Source organism: Zeugodacus cucurbitae, chromosome 2 (assembly GCF_028554725.1).
Source record: "Zeugodacus cucurbitae isolate PBARC_wt_2022May chromosome 2, idZeuCucr1.2, whole genome shotgun sequence".
Taxonomy (NCBI): domain Eukaryota; kingdom Metazoa; phylum Arthropoda; class Insecta; order Diptera; family Tephritidae; genus Zeugodacus; species Zeugodacus cucurbitae.
The window spans coordinates 4,593,239-4,616,998 of NC_071667.1; the positions used below are offsets into that span (position 1 = coordinate 4,593,239).

General features: G+C 35.7%; 1 protein-coding gene and 1 long non-coding RNA gene across 10 annotated transcripts in view; one reads left to right on the forward strand and one right to left on the reverse strand.

Moving 5' to 3' along the window:
* LOC105221517 (extracellular sulfatase SULF-1 homolog) overlaps positions 1-23,760 on the forward strand; it is a 92,818-nt gene that overhangs the window by 43,724 nt on the left and 25,334 nt on the right. For all 8 annotated transcript variants that reach the window (XR_008471535.1, XM_054232298.1, XM_011198551.3 and 5 more), the window contains one exon: positions 4,665-4,704. The gene's annotated coding sequence lies outside the window, so the exon portion shown is untranslated. The remainder of the gene's footprint in view (positions 1-4,664; positions 4,705-23,760) is intronic.
* Positions 1-23,760, reverse strand: part of LOC128922324 (uncharacterized) — a 53,269-nt gene that overhangs the window by 1,828 nt on the left and 27,681 nt on the right. The window lies entirely within an intron of this gene.

Below are 23,760 nucleotides of genomic sequence, written 5' to 3' on the forward strand. Positions count from 1 at the left end.
AAATAACAAAGTAAGAATTTAGAACATTTTTCCTGTGAGTTCGAAACAAACTTTAAGCCATTCAAGTGCAACCTTAACAGTGATGAAGTAAAATAGAACGAAACGAAGGAAGTTCAATTGCGCAAAAAATACATACAAACACACTTTATTGAGTATTGTAGGTGGTAAGGCGTGTGTGTGACGCATTGCGGGTGAAAGTAATGAATTCCGAATGCCATTTGGCTATAACACAGATGAATGTTGGCACGTACCTTTAATTGCCCAAACTTCCCATCGCGCGCATAACAAGTCGCCAATTCACATCGTTATGCGCAGTGATGCTGCCAGATTGCAATGCCTAATGCGAAGGCGAGTGGCGTTTGGGTAGAATGCGAAACTTTTTCAAGTGCAAATTGCAGTTGCACAGCCACTTCTACAAGCCGTTCCATTCGTTTTCTACTCTTTTTCCGAAAAGTGCGCTATGCTGCACAAAAGTGCTCTGCACTTCAACATCCAACATCCATTGAAATGTGCAACGCAGAGCTTGAAAAGTTTGCTCAAACAACGGAGGCGCGTCTTTTGGGGTTTGGGAACTTGTTCTGGATGAAGTGCAGTTAACAGCAGACTTGAGCAAATCATAAACTATTCGCACAAAGATTGTTGCACAGCTAAAAGTACTCGTTGCATGCAACTTATGCAACTCGAAGTGTCGTGTGTGCATGTGTGGAAGCATGCAGCAAGGCTGTAACAAATATTTTTCGATCTAACAAGCAGTCAAAGCGGGTTTTACACTCAATTTGTTTGAAATAGTGTAGAAAATATTGATTTGAATTTGTTTGAAGCAATAAAATTGCCATCGAAACTTAAATTTGAACCAACGCAAGCAATTATTATCATATACTAAGGTTTATAAAATATTAAAATATGTGAATTAGAGCTTAAAACTTGTAATCCTTACAAAATATTGCTTTAATGCAGTAGTCTGCTTTAGAAGCCGAAAAAAAGCGCTTTTTTAGCTATTTTTTTTTTGAAAGGGAAGGAAATGATTGCAGTAAAGCGAATTTTAAGACGATAGTGTACTATATTTAAGGCTTAAAACACAATATTTATTATTAAAAAATTTTGAAATTTTTTCAAAGTTGTAAGTATTTATTTTTCTGGAGCGCCTTGAGTCTGCACTTGTAAATCGGTGCCGGTGATGGAGGTCGTGCGATGCATCTGAAACAGTCAAACCAATTTTTTTTTTTAATTTTTATAAGCTTCTTTTCTTTATGAACTAAAAAAATACCAAAGAAGTTATAAAATTCCAAATTGTTTCGAAGTTTGAAAAAAAAATCAATTTTTTAAGGAAAAAAAATACTTTAGTTGCAAAACAAGTAGTTTTTAATTTTTACTTTTGTCCAACTTTTTTAGTTCAAATAGAAGATAATTTAATACTGAAGCTAGATCACTTTGGTTTTTTTCGATCGGACATATATTCTTTTTCTATCGCCGGCACCGTTTTCTAACACTTGTGAAATTGAAAACTCGAGAAAACGCGCTTTAAAGTCTGCCTGAGCATTCACAACTGCTCGACGATCGGCCACTAAAACTGCTCCAGCTTCGAAAATATGTCGAATTGGCCTCTGGAATTTTAAAGACATGTTCTTGGATAGTTTTGGAAGAGATTTAAAACAAAACAAAAAAATCGATTTTTTGAAGCCTGTAAAGCAGACTACTGCCTTAAAATTTGCGTAATAAGTATGTTGCCTGAATTTTCGCGCTCCCTTGGTTTTATAAAGTTTAAAGCATCGCAACTAAAAAAGAGAAAATTTAAATATTTATTAATGCACTGAAAAAACTTTATTTGATTTGGGTGCTTCGCCTAGTTTTCATTGCACTCTTTTCATAGTTGGTTTGAACTAAAAACCCACAAACACAAATTATTCTTTTTTACATACTACATGCTCTACACAATTGTGCTATGTACCAGCTACCAGCATGAACGAGAAGCAGGAAGCAGAAATGGTGAAAATAGCTCTGTATTTTTTGGAAATAGTTGATTTGCTATTCATAGCTTATATACTTATGTATAAGTAATTACAAGCTTCAGCAACTTTGTTTATACATAATATATGCAGTAACATTCATATAAGGCTAATTATGTAAGCATGGAAAAATAGAAGTACATACATATGTACAAATATAATCCTGATGGCAGCATGAACTAGTAAAACATATTTCTAAATACTTCAAAACTATGAAAATTATACCGACTTCCTGCCGGTTCGGAACTGAAAAATATATTATATGAGGATAGAGAGTACAGATTCACATAACACCGGCAAGTTTTGTATGATCTCACGACTCTCACTGGATGCTTCATGACACCGACATACATTTAAACCCAAAAAGGTTACATCCCTAATTTGTTTTTAAAATAAATTGCTTGAGTCTGTCATCCATATCGTGGGAGTCTTCGTTTCAAAATAGGTGAACAGTTGACTAAACCGGATTACATTCCCAATACTGATTCAAATTGATACTATTTTTCCTTCACATAAATTGCATGATAATTCTCATTGGATTCCAAGTTAATACTAACCTCTGAACTTGTTAATTTAATTGTCTTGAAAATCGAGAGATATTTTTACAATTCACAAAGAAACTTCAGCAACACGTTTGAGCGATTGTACATACATAGATTAAAGAAGATGTGTGCTTGTATATACATATGTACAATATGAACTTAGTACACATTTACACCCTATAGAATGTGCAACTATTTATGTTTGTGTCGGTCGATGCATCGTAAATTTTCACCAAAGGATGCTGTAATTTTGCAATACTCGAGCATTCCGCACAATGCGGAATCTTAAGCAGAATTTTAATGGGTTGCTTGAGGCGCGTGCAAATTTTCACATCCATCTCATTCGGTCAGCTAGGCGGATAGCTGAGCAGACCGACGTCACGCCAAACGGCGAATGGACCATTTTTCCGTCTTGCACACAGCCATTCTTCCGGCATTGCTTTAGAAGAAGAAAACGCGAAATATTCAGAAAGTAGTCTACACTTTGGCGAACTGTGCCAAAGGGCGCCAAATGCACTGAAGTGCAGTATGAAAAAGCTTGTCTATTTCTTTCCAACTTCCACTTTTGATTTGTATGTTTGTTTGTTTGTACGTGAGTCTGTTGCAATTGGTAAGCTGCTGTGAGACGTCTCTCGAAACGGATTGCTTCGTCCATTATTTACAAGATCTGTCGCTCCAACGTTGCTTGTATAATGCATTTTACTTTCCTTGCAGTCAGCGTATCGTTCGGTTAGTTGGAAGTGGCTGAGTCTGCTGCTGCTATCAGTGTGATTATTCGATTGTCAGAAGATTTGGTTTTAATGCCAGCAACAAATTGGCGGTCCTATCCATCGAGTTGCTGTGAAGGTGTCTGTTGTTGTTGCCATTGCTGTTTGTCATTGCAATCGTTGTTGTAGTTGCGTTTTTGCAGCCTTTCATTTGGCGTCTTTTCCACGCACATTGTGTGGCCCGCGATTGCCTTCTTTTCAAGTGCTTGTACTTGATGTCGTTGGCTGCTATTTATTATTATTTCATTCGAACTGCGCTCGGTAGTTGTGCAGTTTTCTGCAATTTTAATTGAAATTCAAAATAACTCTGATCTTAGTTTTTGTTGCCACTGCACTCTGCTGCTGCATTTCATAGACGATTGTTAGTAAATTGTGTTGCACTGTCTTTGATCAAGTTCTGTATATAGTAATTGTTGTGATTGGCTTTCGTTTTGTTTGACTTCTCACGCTATTTACGGTTTGTTTATGTCTGGCGGCACCGTTGGGTTCGTGGCTTGGTGGCTTGCTGTCGCAGTTGCGAATCGTCTTGTACATGGTATGTCCCGCAGCGCATTTGCCTTATTGGATTGTGAGATGCTGGAAAAGTTGAAAGTAATTAGAATTGCAATTACTTCTAAATGGGTTTATGTATATTATTTCCGATGTTATCCTACATTGCAAGCAATTGCATTTAGTGAGTAATATGCATTTTGTCACGATGTTAGGTATACATATATTTATACATAATGCCGATTTATGTTTTTACAATATAATATATTATATATAGACAGTTTCATCATACCTATATAAGTAAACTAATGCTAATGGGTTTCTGTTCATTTTATGTTAATATCCTTTTAAAGACATTGCCATAATATTTCGTAGTGACGCAGTACTTTGACATTGAAAATGTTGTCTAGGCAACAGAATTTTTATAATTTAAGTTCCATCTTGCTTAGTTGTATGTAAATACATACGTTTGCTAATGTAAGTCTCTTGGGGATTCTTCGATTCAAGTGCTATTGCTATCTCCTGGAGAGAGGTAAGCATGCAGAGTATCAGATGGATGAATTTTCATCTCTAATAGCTCACACTTACAGGCATTTATGGTTCATAATATCCATAAATATGTATTTAGTTTTGTAGAGTCTTGTATTGAACGAATGAAACTGTAAAGATGAAGTTTGTAATTTTCCAGATGATGAAATTGAGGAAAAGGGTGCTCGGTTATTCATTTTGGCTATTAAGAAAAGTTCAAGAATTCCCACAACGTCGTGCTGATTCAAATTTATTTCTTGCTCGGTCTTAAATTATTTTATTTTATTTGACGTTAACAACTTCTTTAACTTTGTTTTTGTTTTTATTTGCAGATTATCTGTATAATACCTAATTAATCAGAATCGAAATTTGGTAAGTACATATCATTCTTCATAGTTGTATATGCTTGATAGAATCCAATACAAGTCGATCCAAAAATTTATGAATTTTGGAAAGGCAAAAGCCGGTCCAATTCAAAAAAATTATTTATAATATATAGTAATCCCAAAAAATCAAAGCGCTTTGTCGCCACATCAGTGTCTTGGGCATCCATTTCAGGAATTTGCGGCATCGCAAAGGACTGGCTCTAGTTGTTCAAGTGGGATCACCTGTTGCACAGGGCTCAGGCCTTTAACCTAAGATGTGGATTCTAAAAAAACGCATTGACTCTGTTACATAAATATTTGACTAATTATAAATGAATGTTAGATCCAATGCTCTTTATATTGATGTGAAGTGATAGCCAATTTTGATTGTCTTTTGAAGTTGCATTACTGGATACTTAATTGGGATGGGCTATTTCCTGCCTCGCGAACTTTTTATTTGTAAAGAAAAAAACTTAAAAATATTTTTTTTATTTCATATTACTCTGTCGCATAATAACAGCTGCAGTTTATTTTCATTTACACTGTCATTAAAGTTGACTTCCTGATTTTCTTGGCTGCTTGAAGAGCAACCATTGCAAATTGAAAGCGTTGACGAGCCAGCAACAACTGCAAACATTTATTTTTAAATTGAAATAAGGCATTATTTTTATTAAAATACGAGTCGCTGCCTAATTTCGCAAATTAAACTTCATTCCGGCTGTCAAGTGACTAAAAATATGAAAGAGAAGCGATAGAATGATGTGGCAACAGTCTGACACAGCAACGTGCACTGTGTGGCATGTACGCAGACGGGCGAGCTTACATTTATTGTTAAAAATAATAATCAAAGAAGAATACAAAAGAAACGAATTGAGGAAAATGTCAGAAATAGGAGAATATCCCTCGTACGTACGAGGCAAATATTTTTATACTTATAATCTAAGAATCTAGAGAAGTTCTGCCAATGAATGATTTCGACACACACCAGTGTATCTGGCAGACGTCGCGTATTTTTAGTGTTAATGATAATTACGAGCTCACACACTCGCCAATGATAAAAATGTCTTCTGATAATGAAGTTGCTGCTATTGCGCTGTGATCTCTCGGGTTCCGCCATTTGACTTTCTCGCTCCGTATATTTTATGGCGTCAAGTGCGCGCTGCTGCCTGCCTGCCTGCCTGCTGCCATTACTCAAGTTGACATTATTTTTACGCCATTTGACACAAGAACTCATTAACAACACTTGGTGGAGTTCTTCTTGTGCAAGCAGACAAAGTGACAACAACAATAATAGCAACATTCAGTTTATGATGTGACAGTCTCGCTGCCGGGTTAAAAAGATTTATGTCACATACTAATTATATATCTATCTCTGCACCACATAGAGTGAAGTCGCAAGCGACAAACAATTGCGAACGCAACAGTTAGATGTTGTAGCACAGATTATGCTACCTTAAGCCCCATTCGTATAATGTATAAGTAGAATGCTTAGAGTAAAAAAAATAATCTATTTTTGACACAAAATAGTTGTATACTCACTTAAAACTGTTCTTATAATTTGTAGACTTTATGTCAAAAGATTATCCATTAGATAAGATCACTTCTTGACTTCGATAACCTTGAATGCATTTAGCTGGTGTGAAGTGGCACCAATTTAATTTCATGCAAGTGTACATACATATTATTCCTATTTTTTATACGGTTTTATGATGTCGGGGGGAGTGTAAATGTCAAGCTAAATGAGACTTGGTTTAGAAAAAGATAGTCAGTTTCGTGGATATGAAACGTAGCCTCATAAAGAGGGATTTTAACGATATTTTATTAAAATGAAATATATCTTTATATTACAGATATTCAGTCTTTATTAGCAGTATCTTTAGTTGTTCGAACTGAATTTCGTGCATTTCACCAACTGAACTGCGTTTTCTGGAGACCATTCTGTAGGTCCAATTACCACTTTGCCTAACATAGATTGATATTTGTTGCTATGACACCCAAAAAAAAATGTGTATTTACAATTCAGCATATCTACTATAACTCAGTCAAATTAATGGCGCTGTTCTACATCACCAGTTGGTCATCACGAAAGCTGCTGCACACGCTAAATGCCATGCAATTTATTTCAAATGTTCACACATAGTCTCGACTTCTACGGACATACATATGTACATACACAAGTACAAATGCAAGTGAGCTTTCACTTGTTGTTCGCCTATATTTTTCGAAGCGTAATTCCCAAATTATATATTTTCTCCATACTTAAATTTCCTATTTTTCACAAATGCAGCGCCTCCGAATGGTGGCTTTCACACATGCATGTATAACACACGCGTCACCAAAAGACAACACAAACCGCACAACAACTGTCTGCTAACGCCTGCCAGCCAGCCAACAGTCGCCTTTAACCATAATTGAGGCATGTAATTATAAGTAAATTTATATGCAGCCCATGCTTAGTGAGTTTGGGTGTAAAAGTGTGAAAGCTTGTGTGTGTCTATATGCACACAAATGTATTTAGTTTTGTCGAAATTTTAATTCTTAAATATTTTCCTCCTTTTGCCTGCCGCAGCAAATGTGCTTTGTGCGCTTTCGCCGCTTTGTAGTAGTTTGTAGTTCATTAATTTTAGAATTGTTGCTTTCTGACTGAATGCCGATGCACTTAATTGTTTTCATTTTTCTGGTTTATGAAAATCAAAAATAAAATCCATATACATAAATAAATGGCGCATATGGTGGCGCGTTTATGGCCTTTATTTTCTTTGTGGTCTTCCGAGCCCACCCGTTTCACACAAAATACCAAAAAAAAAAAAAATATTCAAAAAATGCAACTGCGTCGCTTTCGGCTGTCGCACAAATTGCGCGCCGATGTCTGATTTCATTGCAGTCTGCGCGTGACGTTCGGAATATACAAATATATGTATATATTTAGCTTTTCTTTAGAAAACCGCCGTACCCAGACAATCAACAAGAATTAACTTATACTATAAATCGCCTTAATTGTCTGCATTAAGTCTGCATAAACATATAAACTACATTCCCCCCTCCAATGTTTAGCTTTTTATTGAAGATTTTCAGCTTCAGATGAGAAATATTTAAAAATGCTTTTTAACTAATCCCCCGAAAGTAGTTCTACTATAAAATATTTTCATTGCTTGTACACACAATTTTGTTGTGTATTTTATTCCATATTAAACATGTCTGTGGGAATTAGTATATGTTTAGAAAAAACTTATAAATAGCTGAATTTTTTGGATTTTTTTGTTATGGATTCCACATCACACTTTTCACCGTTTATGTGAGTTCCACCATCAGTTGACTGATTATGTTATATTTGCCATATTTGGTATCAAAAATTTACGGAATTTGCCATTAACTTAACTTAGCCCGGTTCTATTCTAAAGGGTGATTTTTTAAGAGCTTGATAACTTTAAAAAAAAAAAAAACGCATAAAATAAATAAAATCTCATCGGTTCTTTATTTGAAACGTTAGATTGGTTCATGACATTTACTTTTTGAAGATAATTTCATTTAAATGTTGACCGCGGCTGCGTCTTAGGTGGTCCATTCGGAAAGTCCAATTTTGGGCAACTTTTTCGAGCATTTCGGCCGGAATAGCCCGAATTTCTTCGGAAATGTTGTCTTCCAAAGCTGGAATAGTTGCTGGCTTATTTCTGTAGACTTTAGACTTGACCTAGCCCCACAAAAAATAGTCTAAAGGCGTTAAATCGCATGATCTTGGTGGCCAACTTACGGGTCCATTTCTTGAGATGAATTGTTCTCCGAAGTTTTCCCTCAAAATGGCCATAGAATCGCGAGCTGTGTGGCGTGTAGCGCCATCTTGTTGAAACCACATGTCAACCAAGTTCAGTTCTTCCATTTTTGGCAACAAAAAGTTTGTTAGCATCGAACGATAGCGATCGCCATTCACCGTAACGTTGCGTCCAACAGCATCTTTGAAAAAATACGGTCCAATGATTCCACCAGCGTACAAACCACACCAAACAGTGCATTTTTCGGGATGCATGGGCAGTTCTTGAACGGCTTCTGGTTGCTCTTCACCCCAAATGCGGCAATTTTGCTTATTTACGTAGCCATTCAACCAGAAATGAGCCTCATCGCTGAACAAAATTTGTCGATAAAAAAGCGGATTTCACATTTCGAACCGAACACTGATTTTGGTAATAAAATTCAATGATTTGCAAGCGTTGCTCGTTAGTAAGTCTATTCATGATGAAATGTCAAAGCATACTGAGCATCTTTCTCTTTGACACCATGTCTGAAATCCCACGTGATCTGTCAAATACTAATGCATGAAAATCCTAACCTCAAAAAAATCACCCGTTATTCTTGTTTGCATAAACCAACATAATCAGTTTACAAGTTTTACTGAAAACGTTCGCTCATTTATGAATTCTTGCAAAAATCTTTAAGTACTACACAGTTCTCTTGAAATCTTACAATTTGCGGGGGTATGACAAATATCCTAATATAAAAAGTTCTGAACCCCTCCCTCAATCCAACAACAAAAAAATCAAAAGCAAAAAAGCTTTAAGCGCCAAATGTGTTTTCGCCCCTTATTATTTAATCACTAGCATTTCACAAAAATTAAATTAATATTGTTAAGCTCGCAAATCGTCGCATATAAAAGCATTTTGTCCAACGTAATTGCTTGTTTAGCAAATTTTTTTCTAATTCAATTGCGCTTCACCACCCACAACTGCGCTTTGCTTTCATCTTTTCTTAGTTCATTTGTATAATTTGCATTTTGAATAATTCAATTATATACACAGTTCAAGAAACTCGTTAAATGGATAAAGTGCTTTTAAATGAGTACAGAATATACGAATTACGTTGGATTTAAGGTGTGTTGGCGTCAGCAGCTAAACATATATGTATATATATTAGGGTGGGTCAGTTTGTATGGAGCAAAAAAAATGCACCAAGCGGTTATCAATCGTAAACTACGATGAATTCTAAGAAAATTTTCCCAAGAAACCAAGGGTCTAAAATCGAAATGGAGCTTCCGGTTTTTAACGAGAAACTTTTCATTTTTTTTTTATAAGTTACCTATCCACCCATAAAAATTAAAATAATAATAAATAAAATTTCAAACTTTAATAGCTTTAATCTTCCGCGAAATCGTATTGCAGTTAACAATTTCATTTTATATCTATATATAAAGCAAAAACTTAACTGTTAAGGGCCAAACAAAATACAAATATATACTTCTAAAGTTCACAATTAATTAGTTTTAAGGTCTTGTTTGCTGTCCACCCTAGATGTTACGTTTCGACTTGCAACCATGACTGCCATAACACCATCACGATTTTTTTCTGTATTTCGACGTGAAACGCTAGTCAGCAGTTGCACAAACCGCTCGGTTCCTTGAATATGTGGAGGAATTTGTGGATCCGGAAGTGGAGGATTGTCAAATTCTATGTATTCGAGCAAATGGTCATAGGGTATGTTTGCAGTGAAAGGCGGCTCCGACAAAATGCTATTGTTATCTAAGTTTATAATCTCAACATAATCGGTGCAGTCAAAATTTATAGTTGGTTTTTTGTAAGCTCTTAATTTTGTTGGGTCGTAAAGTTTTTCACGATAGTACAAATTTTTTTTGTAGCCCTCTGGCGCACTTCCTTTCTGGCATCAAAAAGCATTGTTAGTAGAACATTTTCAGAATGTGCAAAAAAAAAAAAACCAAACCGTGTGTACCAATTTTACACGAAATCGATAAATTAGTTCCAGAGATTTACATATTTTACATATGCACTCAAAAGTGGGCGGTGACATGTAAAAATTTTCATATAGTCGGATTTCTGGCTGCAATGCAACATCGAATACCAAACTCAAGATGTTTCCCTTCAACAGTTTTTAAAAGTTCTGATCTTTAGTGTTTTCAAAAATTACCGTTATATGGCAGGTGGGCGTGGTTTTTGTCCGCTTTTGATAATTTTCCAAATATCGCTTACATGGGCATAATGTAATACAGATACAGTATTTGAAAAAAATCGGTGAGATGGTTCCAGAGATATACATATGAACTCATAAGTGGGGTTCTGCTTAAATACAACATCACATACCAAATTTGAGCAAATTAGCTTCGATATCTACAAAACAAGCAAACAATCGACAGTGGAATAGGAATTGGATTTTTTTTTACAAAATACAAAATACGAAAGTTTCTCGTTAAAAACCGGAAGCTCGATTTTTATTTTAGACCCATGGTTTCTTGGGCAAATTTTCTTAGAATTCATCGTAGTTTACGATTTTGATAACAGCTTTGTCAAGAAAAAAATTGACCCACCCTAATGTATATGTACATCTGTATGTACTTTTTCTAGCAGTTTGCACCTAATTATAAAATTTATTTGCAATTAAAACAAGTAAGGAACAAGTAAGGCTAACAACTTAAGATAACACACAATTTGACCTATATATTCGGCACAAAATCCAATATAATAACGAAAATTCTCCTATATATTACATAGGCTGAGGTAATTCCTGAACCGATTTCACTCATTTTCACCACCAACATAGATTATATCTAAGTTTATTTGCTCACTTAATTTGGCTAAGATATTACACATGTTAACCGATTTATAAGGTATTAAGCCCATCGTAGTTTTGAAAAACTGATAATTCGGTATATGGGAACTGGGGGAAGTTAACCGATTTGAATCATTTTTGGTACAGAGGCCCACTTCCCCAAAAAAATTGCATCCTAATAACCCCTTACTAGGGCGATCCTTTGTACCACATTTTACTTTTATAACTTTATTTATGGCTTAGTTATCGGTTTTCGCCATTTTGTGGGCGTGGGTGTGGTCCGATTTTGCCCATCTTCGAAAGCAACCCTCTCACCTTCGCAAGGAACATGTGTTTCGTCAAGATATCTCAATTTTTATTAAAGTTATCCGTTGCACGGACGGACGGACACACAGACATTCGGATTTTGACTCGTCTCGTCACCCTTTTGATATATGTACATAACCCTACATCTAACTCGTTTAGTTTTATGACTTACAAACAACCGTTATGTGAACAAAACTATAATACTCTCTTAGCAACTTTTGTTGCGACAGTATAAAAATCGGTATACATATTAATATTGTGGAATGATGTATTTCACTTTATTTTAATTATTGAAATTGATTATAATGGTTTAAATGATGATAAATACAAATGATTTATATTTGAATGTTAATGTATTAAAATACTTTAAATGATTTGAATACGATTTAAAACGAATTATTGATTAAGAAAACCGGCTGCTGCACGTCGTATACGTCTTACTCACGCTCGTCGTCTTCAACTGGTACTACTCAACGTCGTCTTTTTCTTTTACTGTGCTGCCAGATCGAACAATTCTCACAATATGTATAATGTGTATACACAGATGTACTGTTATTTATGTACACTGTGCGTTTTTCAACGCGGGCTTAATTAACTTTCTTAATTGGTCTTTAAAGTTATGATAATTACAACCAAATGCTCGAGGGATTCTTGTGTAAGTGTAATCCTCTAATGGGCAGTTTACTCGTATCCAAGAATCAAATAGTACTTGATTGTGTTGCGTTTACATAGTTAGTTTACAATAAAACCATCTCTTACTCTGACGTTCTTGTCTTGTCGTGAAGTACTTTTTTCAATATTTGCAGTTAAGTTTAAAATTTTAATATTACCATTACTTTTACTGTTCTATTTCCAAATTATTGATTCGTTTCGACACCCCAACACATTATTAAATGTGATTTCATTGGCATTTCAAACACTTAATGAACGTTTAACCTCACTTTATTCACCTTTAAGTGGATTAAGTTGTAATGCGCTAAATTGAGTAGATACTATGTAATGCAAAAAGCTTTTCTATAAACTGGTTGACATTATAAGAATAGGATGAAAAAATTGTAAATTATTGATGTAAAAATTCCAATATTTACTTCAATATTAGGTCTTCGTAAATGCAATTACCACATTACACACACCTCTAAATATTCCACAAATACTTTGTCATATGCAAAGTATATGTGTTATACCGTACGTAGTAAGAATTTCGTTACGAGACAATAAAAGTCACTTTTCAACCAGCACAATTGCATACGGACATCCGAATGCGTGTACTATGCTAATTTCATTTTCAACTTGTCATCACCTCCAGTTTCTACCACTGACTTATGCAATGTGCCTTTATGTTGTATTGTTGATTTTTGGCACTTAGTCCCACTAGACATGACGTACGCAGCACCACAGCGCGTTGACAATATACGAGCATAGGTATGGAACCCACCTTACTCCGCTAGCCATATCGACAATAGAATTTTTAAGTAATGCACATGGCAGCGGAAGGATACAGTGAGTGTGCTAAATTTGTAGTTGCTTTCAGGATATTTGTTGCATGTCCCAATGCCAAATAGCAGAACAGCAATGTCCTCCATCAAAATGCGATTTGTAAAATGTACATATGAGACATTGAGTGTCGGAAAAAGTATGACAGTGTCAGTTGAAACAGCAGTGCCGTGTTTGCTCCTGTTTCTGGGTCAACGCTTGACAGCAGCAAAAAGTTTCACACACAAGTATACAATGACAGAACTCCTCTAACTACCACAACAAAGAGACATTCTACTACCAGTTAAACCAGTTAACTTTTCTCGTTCTCATTTGTCACTCGTCGGGCTGCCATGTGTGCAAAAATGTATGTATGTAGGTGTAGGTGTTAGTAGTTTAGAATTTCAAAACGATTGATGGTTGTTGGAATTGTGAATAAGAATTCCATCGGAGGATGAATGCATGTCCTGGAACAAAGTTGGACTTTAATTTGCATAGCATGGCAATAACGAAAAATTGTTGCTTGAAATCTGAATTTTTAATCAAGATATCTTACATAGACAGTACAGTTGATCTCCTTTTTACACGATTTTTTTCTTAAATTGGTCCCAATATTGAGTTTTATATAAAAATTTGATTTTTTTTGCACGGTTTTTTTTACACGAGTAATTTATTGTCGCAGTTAACCGTGCAAAAAGGAGATCAACTGTATTGTACTTAGTCAAAATAGAAATTTCACTCAGCAGATGCAATTTGCCACAAATGAGAAGATCAAAACCGATGGAATGATTTCGCTTTAAAATACTCCAACAAAGTCTCTACATATACACAAATTTAACATGAGTTCTGAGAAACTCCAAAAAGGGATCTTCGTGGCAACTTTAGTTTTAGTTTAATAAAAATGAAATTATGTTATTGGAGAAAGATCCAATCATCCTTTGACAAATAAACAGTAGGTTGAATTCCAACACCGATTCCGATTATTCTAGAGTCTCTCAAGCAGATCTATTTTATATACACGTTTCGAGGGTAAAGAATTTGGGTCTAAGAAAGCAGGCCGCTAATCGAGGTATAATGACTGTGGATGTTTTTTTCTATCTCCTACACACCCGAGTCTAAGTCGAATCAACTTGTGCCTGCCTAGTAAATACAGTTAGTATAACCAACTAAAGTTGAAAGTTCGTGCAAATAGGTAAATGCAAATAGAGCGTCTAATTAAGGACATTTGTAAATGCCACACATTAAATTTTAAAATGCGATAAATTTAAGCCGTTTTGTTGACTTTTACTGTTGACATAATTTCTATGTCATTTGGCGACACAAAATTTGTGCCACTCTAAAAGCGCCACTAAATTATTCGCGTTTTCCTCTTTCATTCCATGTTTACATGCTCTCTATGTTTGTACTCGCTTTTATATTTATGCAAAGGTGATACTAAAGAACGTTGAACTTCTGCTTACCTTTGGTAAAAGCGGCGAAATATTGCTCTGCAGTACCACCACAAACATACATACATACTACACATAAGTATACTTAGGTACGTACATAAATACACAATGGCGCAATTAACAATTAACCTACAAAAGGAAATATTGAAATATTTACATTTTGCTCATGCAATAGTCCTACCACCCCAACCGAACCAACTTTCCTTTCTCTAGTTTAACACAAGCCTATTAAAGAGTCATGGTCTGCTTTCAGACTGCGCTCAGGCACCGTGAGTCACGTGCTCTTCGCGCACACCCCAACTAATTGAGGGCAATTTGTAAGCGGGAAATAGGGTACTTAGCCATATGCGGCTAGAGATTTGTTAGGGAACGTCAAAGGTGTGTCCAACACACCATGTTACGGTATAAGAGTATGTAGCAGTTGCATGTTGCAAGAACAGCAGCAAAAAACGAACTGAAACATATTTGCACGAATATTAGAAATCGTACACATTTTTGTCTCTGTTGCTTTGTGCTTCTTTATTGTTATTTTTTCTAAAATTTGATTGTGTGTTGCAATTTTTGGTAAAACAACAAAAAATATACCAAGTGTGTATGTATATTCATGTACACAGTTCTCCGCAACCGCAATCACAGTCAAATGCAATAAAACCAGCAGCTGCAGCTGTTGCCGCTGCTGTTTTCGTGCTAAGTGAATCTGGCATCTCATCCAACTTGGCATACACTGCACGCTGCGGGTGGGATCGACAAGCTCCGGCTAGCGTGTAAAAAGCAAAAGCGCATTATGATTAAATTTGAATGTGCACATGTGTCACCAATTCAATATTTCAGCGAGAAAACTCAAAAGTTCCTAGAAAAATATTCGTCCGACAGTTATACGATTTGACTGTTTCAAAACAGTGACATCCGTAAAATTTTACTATTTTAATAACAGAATTATTTGCACACATGGAACTTCCTTCCTATAAAAAATCAGAAACATCAAAACAGACTTTATTCTATTTTTTAACTGATTACAGTTATAAAATCCCTTCCTCAAAAATATTTCTACATACGCATGTGAAACTCTGTTTTAAAGCGCTTAGCTCAATCAATGTGATTTTTTATAGTTACTCTATTTTTTTTGTCGAAAATACGGGAATTCTTCGCATTGCACTATTTCAATTTTCCGCTTTGCAAGTTTTAGCAGTTTTTAATTGAATTACTTGCTTTTTTTTGCGTTTTGTTTGTTTCTGTTTCTGTTTCCGGTGATCAATGGAAAAAAAATAAACGAAAATAGTTTCGACTACTCAATAATCATCGGACCGCAACTACGCGCCTCTCAACAAAAAATAAATATAGACATAAGTCTATGGAAGCGTGTAAAGTAGCAACCGAAAATGCAATACAAATATTTAAAATAGAAACATACAAAAACTGCACAAGAGATGTGTGCAATTTTTGGCACTGCGCCAGAGTTCGCTGAAATCTTTATTTTCGCCATTTGTTCCAGAGTTATTGTTAAAAAAAATACATCCATCGGCTATTGATTACACTTTTAATTGAAGCAAATTCATATGGGAGCCTCATGAAAGTCTCCATAAAACTTTTTGCACTTTTTTCACAATTCACTCAGTTGCCGAAAAAATTGCCGGCTGCAATCCGTTGGCTGGCAGGCAGCTGCAATAAAAGGTCAAGTTCGTTGAATTTCTCCAAATCCTCAACAAAATTGGAAGCCTTAGCAACCCAGCTCGAAATAAATAAGCCAAGTGTCAGTGGTTGCCTATAAAAAACTATACGAAAAGTGAGATTTAAGAGCAGAAAACGTTGCCAACATAAAAGCAGCTGGCTGGTATTATTAAAGTGGATGCTTGTGAGGCTAAACGCTTTTTGTTCGGGTCGATTCGGCTATTGATTCTAAATGTTAACCCTTTGAGGTAGTGGAGTAACATTGCGAATAGCTACTGATTTGTTAATATTTCTCAACCGTCTTCTATCGTATATATTATTTAGCTTCTGGAGAATTGCAATTCTAAACAATTTTGAGTGCGAGAGGCCTTCAGTGGTGATAACTCAAATATTGCTATAATTTCCACATTCGCTTCAAAAAACTTAAACATTGAACTCTAAGGCCTTAAAAACTGGTTTTCCTGAGCTTCATCGCTGAAATTTAATTTAGATTGCCTTAAAAACGTTTATCACTTAAAGGAGAATTATCACGGGTTAAGAACTACAAACACAAGGAGAACACACACTCGTTTTATTATATTCTGCGTATTTTTTGCTTATTTTTATCGTTGGTTCTTCGCGCCTTGGTGTGGCATCTTCAGCTTGCACTTTTCGAAATGTTCACCACGTAGCCGCATGCGTGCCGCAAGTGTTTCCACAATGCGGTGCTGCTGCTTATCGTCGTGCTTACGTACGGGTATGCCTTGCAATCTTCTTCTAGTATGCGTTTCTGATCGTTGTTGCATTGAACTGATGCTTGGTTGATGCGAACCGCGCGTCCGTCCTCAGCTACATGACCGGCCGCAACAAAAGTCGCTCACCTTGGACTAAATTTTAACTTTTTGCGCATGCATAAGTACATGGCACACGTACCCTGTAGGAAAGCATGTTTTATGAAAATATTTTACAAGCAATTTGTTCCGTTGCAACTACAACATAGGGACACAATAAAAAAAAAACTATTCACAGAAAGGCTGCGAAAGCATTTGCATTTTTCATTTTCATCACAGTATTTTCCTGCAGGGTAGCTAGCGAGTGCTACAGAACCACCTGGGTGTAAATGGTAGCGTTGAATGCATGGAATTATTATATGAGATTGCGAGAGACTGCTGATGTTGTGCTTTTCATCAACACTTTTAATTAATTTTTTTCAGTTTTCGTTAATTCTTACATTCTACGTTTTTATTCTCTCTTTGCACTTAAAAATGTGGCACATGTTCACTGTTCCATTAAATGATAAGTAAACAAAAGATGAGCGTGCGCTTAAATGGCGGCAAAGTGCTGAAGAAATGGCAAAGATTTGTGAAATAAATACAAATAATTCCGCAACAAGAAGAAAAGAAACAATTTAAATGGGAGGAGTGCTCATAAAAAAAACAGCTGCAGACAGACGGATAGAGAGATAAATGTGAGCTTTAAATTCGGCAGAATTTTGAGTAATAAAAGAAGCTTCCACAACAACAGCGACAAGAAGAATAATATGATTTTTAAAATATAGGGTCTTTCAATATGTGCAAATATTACTTGAACACTCGAAGTGATGGAAGACACTGATTCGAAAAATCTGTTAATATTTAACGGAAATGTTTTATCCTTTCCGAAAAATTTCGAATATCAATATCATTGGAAACTATTAGTTACAGTTATAAAACTCCCTTTTTAGAATTTATTCATAACTTATACTTATAAGTACTGTTATTATATGGTAACACCTTTGCGGACCCTGTTTTTGTAAAATTTTGCGGTACCTGTAGATAAATCGCCGATTCATCAAACTCTTGGTGAATCTGCACTTTGGGCAGCTGAAATCGGATTAATGCGAAGAGCTAAAGGTGAAGCTTAAACTTGTATAAAAACGGTAAGCCAGTGATACGAGTATGCATGTGATACTTCGAAAAAAGAAAATACAAAAAACGGACAAAAAATATTTGCTTATTTGGACCGCTTCAAATTACCGGACGGGAATAAATGCTGCTGACGCTTTATTCTTTCACATTTATATGTGAGTTGTGTGGGTCTTATATGAGACATACACAAATTCATTCAGCAGTTTGGCAAGGCTTAAGTTCACTTTTAATAGATTTAGCAGTAATTCAAAAACTGAGAAGATTTCTATATAATATTGTATTCGGCGGATATAAAACATATGTTTTAAATTTGTTATACATATTAATTGAAATCCCTGATAATTGAAGTAGATTTTTATTTTAAAGCATGTTTTCGTTCAATTATAATTATAAGTAATAACATTTTATTCCATGAAGGGTATACGAGTTGTAGTTTCGCATTTTCTCTCGCTCCAGCTAGCCGGTTTTGGCTGCGCTTCCAACTGCTTTATAAAAAAAGGAATTTGTGTTGCGTAAAACGGAAGCCAGATTAGTTACACGATAAAATATCAGTTGACATTTATCTGATATTTAGGTATTTGTGTCCACGATTACCTCGATTTCTTACAATATCTAAAAGGATTGTGGTTTTAGATTGAGCTCAGAGTGGCTTATGTTGCTGTCATACCTTCATAAACGCACACATATTTATGCTTTTTGGTTCAATGTCACTATTTGTTGCGGTGGCTGTAACACCGTTCTCACATTCCTGCCGTGTTTTGCTCAGAAACACCGCAAAATTGTTTGCATTTATCACCTTGTTGCTTGGTTGGTCAGCTTCTGATAGTCATGTTTCAGCGTGCATTTGCATGGGTGTCTTGTATAAAAATGTAAAAAATTTACTGACAGGTAGGTACTCATATACACACAAACTCATATGTATACATATAAGAAAAGCGGTGTATAGAAAATTTCGTAGAATTGTTTAAAATGCAAATAACCTGCCTGTGTTTTAGAATTTCAAAAGTCGCAATTAAAGCAACATTTTATTTTTCCTTTCTTCAAAAGATAAGCGAACCTGGCATTGTGTGAACCCTCACTATGTAAACAAACCTGACCTCACTTGATCCTTCATTATATTAACAAACCTGACTGTACGTGAACATCATAAATTTAAGAAAAACTTTCTCCACCTGACCTCTCAAATCATAAACAAATCGGACCTTACGTGACCTCTTAAATTATCCAGGATATTTAAACCATTTTGAAATCAAGTGAGTTCATACAATTGAATCCATATGATCCTTCCAAAAGTCAACAAATCTAAACCCCTCAGAATCTAAATAAACCTGACATCTCAAGACCCCTCAAAATTCAATGAACTTATCTTTACGTGACTCCTCACAAAGTAAAGAAACGCTGCACGAAAGTCAAACAAATCTCGGCCAAAATGTAAACAAACTCCTGTCAAAAGTTAATGACCTTGGACAAAATGTAAACCACCCCCCGCCAAAGGCCTTTGACCTCGGCCGAAAATGTAAACAAAATCCTGTCAGAGGTTAATGACCTTGGCCAAACTGTAAACAAACCCCGGCTAAAGGTCATTGACTTCTACCAAAATGTAAACAAACCTATAGCGAGTTCAATGACCTTTGACAGGGGTTTGCTTACATTTTGGTCGAGTTCAAGTTAAGACATGAGGTAGGTCGGTTAATGACTTACCCCATATTTGCTTACTTTGAAAAATAGTTCAAAAAGGTCTAGATCTTGTGCTAACGTTCCCTATACAATGTTTTTTGCTTTTGCAATTTCAGAGAAATTTTATTTTTGAAGGATCTTGGGATTAGTATATCTTTACATTTCGATTTTTCTCATACTGTATTTAAAACCAAATAAATCTCAGAGTGTTCTTAGCGAAATTTTGAATAAACTCAATTAAACAATATGCAAATGTAATGTGTCCAGAATAATTTGAATAGATCTTGTAACTGGACTGCAAATAAAGAGAATGGTCGACAGTGCGTATGAGTGATTTTTTAATGGGGATGGTTGGTTGGTTGGTTGAAAAGGGAGGCGAAGAGAGCCTGACCGCAAGCGGCCGCACTTAGGCCATTATTAGGCCCATTGTGCTCCCCGAAGGTACCCTGATAAGCGTCACCTGAACAATTCGGTCAATTTAACGAAGTTTCTGATTTAATTTCATCCCTGCTGCCCAATTTCTCTTAGATTAGAGTAATGGGAGCCATAGAAGGTATCTCTTCTTAAACGACAGAAGGCCGGGCATTCGCAGAGATAATGCTCTAGTGTCTCATCATCTTCCTCGCACGCCCTGCATTCCGCCGATTCTACTATGCCAAGTCTCTGCAGGTGGCCTCTTAGAAGCAGGTGCCCCGTGATGACCCCTGTGATACAGCTTAGTTCTCTTTTACTTAAAGTAAGAAGTTTTTTGGTCTGTCCAGTGTCAACACTGCCCCATAGTAGCTTTGTGGTGCGACTTGTGTTGCACATGTTCCAGGACCTGAGCTGTTCCCCTAGCATCCATTGCTTTAGGCAGCGCTTTAGAGAACTGAAAGGTCTGGGGCAGTTTAAGGGAACTGTATTCCCAGCTGCACCTGAGCGAGCCAACTCATCTGCCTTTTCATTTCCTTCAATACCTATATGACCGGGTACCCAGATAATGGGGATACCTTTCCATTTACTTGGATAGTTCGATAATTCCAAGTGTATGTATAATGAACATACATATATTTGTGAAACATAATAGACGTGTGTATAATTTTGTTTAATGAAACTAAACATGAGAATTTAAGATAATTTTGTACACAACATTGTCAGAAACTTTATGCGGTGAAAATTAAACTCAAACGACTGTCAAAAGCATATTAAATTTACTGATAATCCCGCTTTTAATTTGCAAAATTTACCACATAAATCTAAATGCATCTCACAATAGGAGTAATAAAGTAAATTATTCAACACCACTCGAAAACCAAGGTCATATGAATAAAATGATTCTTATCAAATGAGTGGATGAGTGACACATGTCAAGGTTTAGCTGTCAGTGTCACAGTACTTAAAGTGCGTAAAAATCGTGCAGAGAAATCCATTACTTCCAAAATAGTGAAATTAAAGTGTAATTAAAATATTATATTTTACATTTTGCTGTATTAATTTTATGAAAGTTTAAGGGGTTATATACAGTTAGAATTTTCAAAAAAATCGATTTTTTTATTTCATTTTCTTAATGTACATATATTTAAGAATACACACAGAAAATTTCATATCGTTCCGGTGAATATTTTCAAAGTTACAAGCAAATGAAAAATTTGAAAAAGCGTTTCAGAGTGCTTTTAAGTACAAGGTCCAAACTTTAAACGCGTTTTTCTCAAAATGGTGTTTTCAAAGTCGGTGACCAACATTACTCGAAAACGGCTAGACCGATTAGTCTTAAATTTTAACACGACCTTCTTAAATATATTTTTTAGTAATTAATCGTAGATTTTTTCTCTCCGATAAATATTTTTTTTTTATAAACAATTTAAGGCCGAATTTTCGGTGAAGAATCGATTTTTTTTTTGAGAAACCGCCATTTTGTCAAAAAATTTTATTTTGCTTATTCCTTCGATTAATTACTAGATTTACCATTATTTTAACGAAATCTGTTTGGTTTTTTAATTTCGGATGATCCAGTTCCGAGATATAGTGGTCACCGCAAAACGTCTTTTTTGAGAGGAGCTCCTGGAGATCAGCTGTAGCTCTTTTTCAAATAAATATTTTTACTAGTACTAAGTCTTAAAATACAGTTAAAAGATACCATAATATGTGTATAAATTTTTGGATCAATAAATTCAAAAGTTTTCTCAGAAAAAAATCTGGAAAATTCACTTTTTTTCGGCCGTCTAACTGTATATAACCCCTTAAAGAAATGTTTTAAAAATCTAAATATGAATTTGATACATTTGTGTATTTCATTTCATAAAATAAATAATAAAAAAATAAGTACTTGGAATCCAGGTGGATTATTGAGAGATCATTAGTGTGAATGAGAAGACCGTTGTTTTAATTGGCACCTTCATATTTTTATTTGTTTTTTTTTTCAATTCATTTTATTCGGAAGTAAATTCGCGTGAAGTGCGAAAAACTTAATTTTTCACCCAAAATTACTGAAGTACGCAAATAAATGTTTATTTTGTATTTTTATGATTTGAGTGTTGGCGTTGTTATTCGTCTGTCTGTGCACAGCGCAGCACGCGTACGCCATCGCTACCCACATGCGATGCCACGCCACACTTCACACGCTCAGCACCATACGGCGACAGCTTGGCATTTAGCTGATTTAACTTCAGGTGCGCCTAATCGCTTACTTACTGTTCAGGCTTGTGCGAGTATCAACTGACTGCGCCGCTGCTCGTTCACCCGCGTAACCTAACTTCCTCTTTAATTTCCATACAAATGTACAACCGTTTAAAGCCTGCACCTCATTGTTGTGAGTAGTTTTCGGCCAATTCTGCGGGCCACACCACGCGCCATTTGGCGGTAATAAAACATAGCAAGCAGCCGACTCATTTGGATATTCGCAAAGAACACGCGAAAACACTCGCGCGCACCACGTCGTACCGCCTGCGCCTTCACACGCTCCACTTGCCGCATGGAGATTTATGGCATGCATATTGGAATCACTTTGTAGCCGTTTACTTTATTTAGGCAATTCATTTTGTTTTTGTTTATTTCTTATTCTTCACGTTTTAGTTATTTGTACACACACACACTTGTGTTGTTGCTGTGAATGTTTGTTATTGCTGCTGCCAATAGCGCTGCCGTTTTCGCTTGCGGTGGCCACTCAATTATTTTAGCACGAAAATTTGTTAAAATTCGACATTTGTATTCATGTGCGTATGGATGTATGTGTGTATATAAGTAAACATGTACGCAACGGCAAACAAACCTTTGCTTTGTTGTTGTTCTAAGATTTTGCCTGTGTTTTGTTGTTGTAACTTGTCGCACATAATTCAAAGTCAGCGCCAGTGGCTGCTGTTGTCGCTGTCTTTTGGGGCGCTCTGATTTATTTTCCCTGCTCGGAATCGCCAAATATCCGCACCGTCTGCATGCCTCACTTCCCCTTCATATTTGAATTGTTGGAAAATCATTTAAGTTTCATGTCATGATTAATTCTAATAAAGTTGCCTACGCTACGCTGTCGCACGGTAACGGCACCATTCACCGGCATGTCGGCAGCGCTTTTCTATTGTGGCCAAATTTGCGGTGTTTTGTGGTTGCCACTTTGTATGCACAAATTCACTCACTTCGTGTGGACTTGTGTACTACTTGAGACGCGACAATCAAGACACCAGTTGAATGTGAATGTGTCGTAATTTGACGGATTAATAATGATTTGTGCCTTAATTGCTTTTGAGTTTATTTTGACACATTTTGCGGCAACAAAGCGGACGGTGTGTAGTTTTCACATATTTTTTTTTTATTTTATTTGTCTCGCCGTCTAGTTAAAGATTCTTGTGTGTTTCCTTTGGGTGCGGTCGTTTTATGCTATTTTAAATTTAGTGCGCATAAAAGATTTAATGTTTCAGTCAAATAAATTGGCATTAGTGAGGCATACAAGAAAATTAAAAAAAAAGCAAAAATAAAAACAAGTAAGGAAGGGCTAAGTTCGGGTGTAACCGAACATTTTATACTCTCGCAATTTATTTATTTAACTTAATTAATATTATATAATACACAATTTGACCCACATATTTG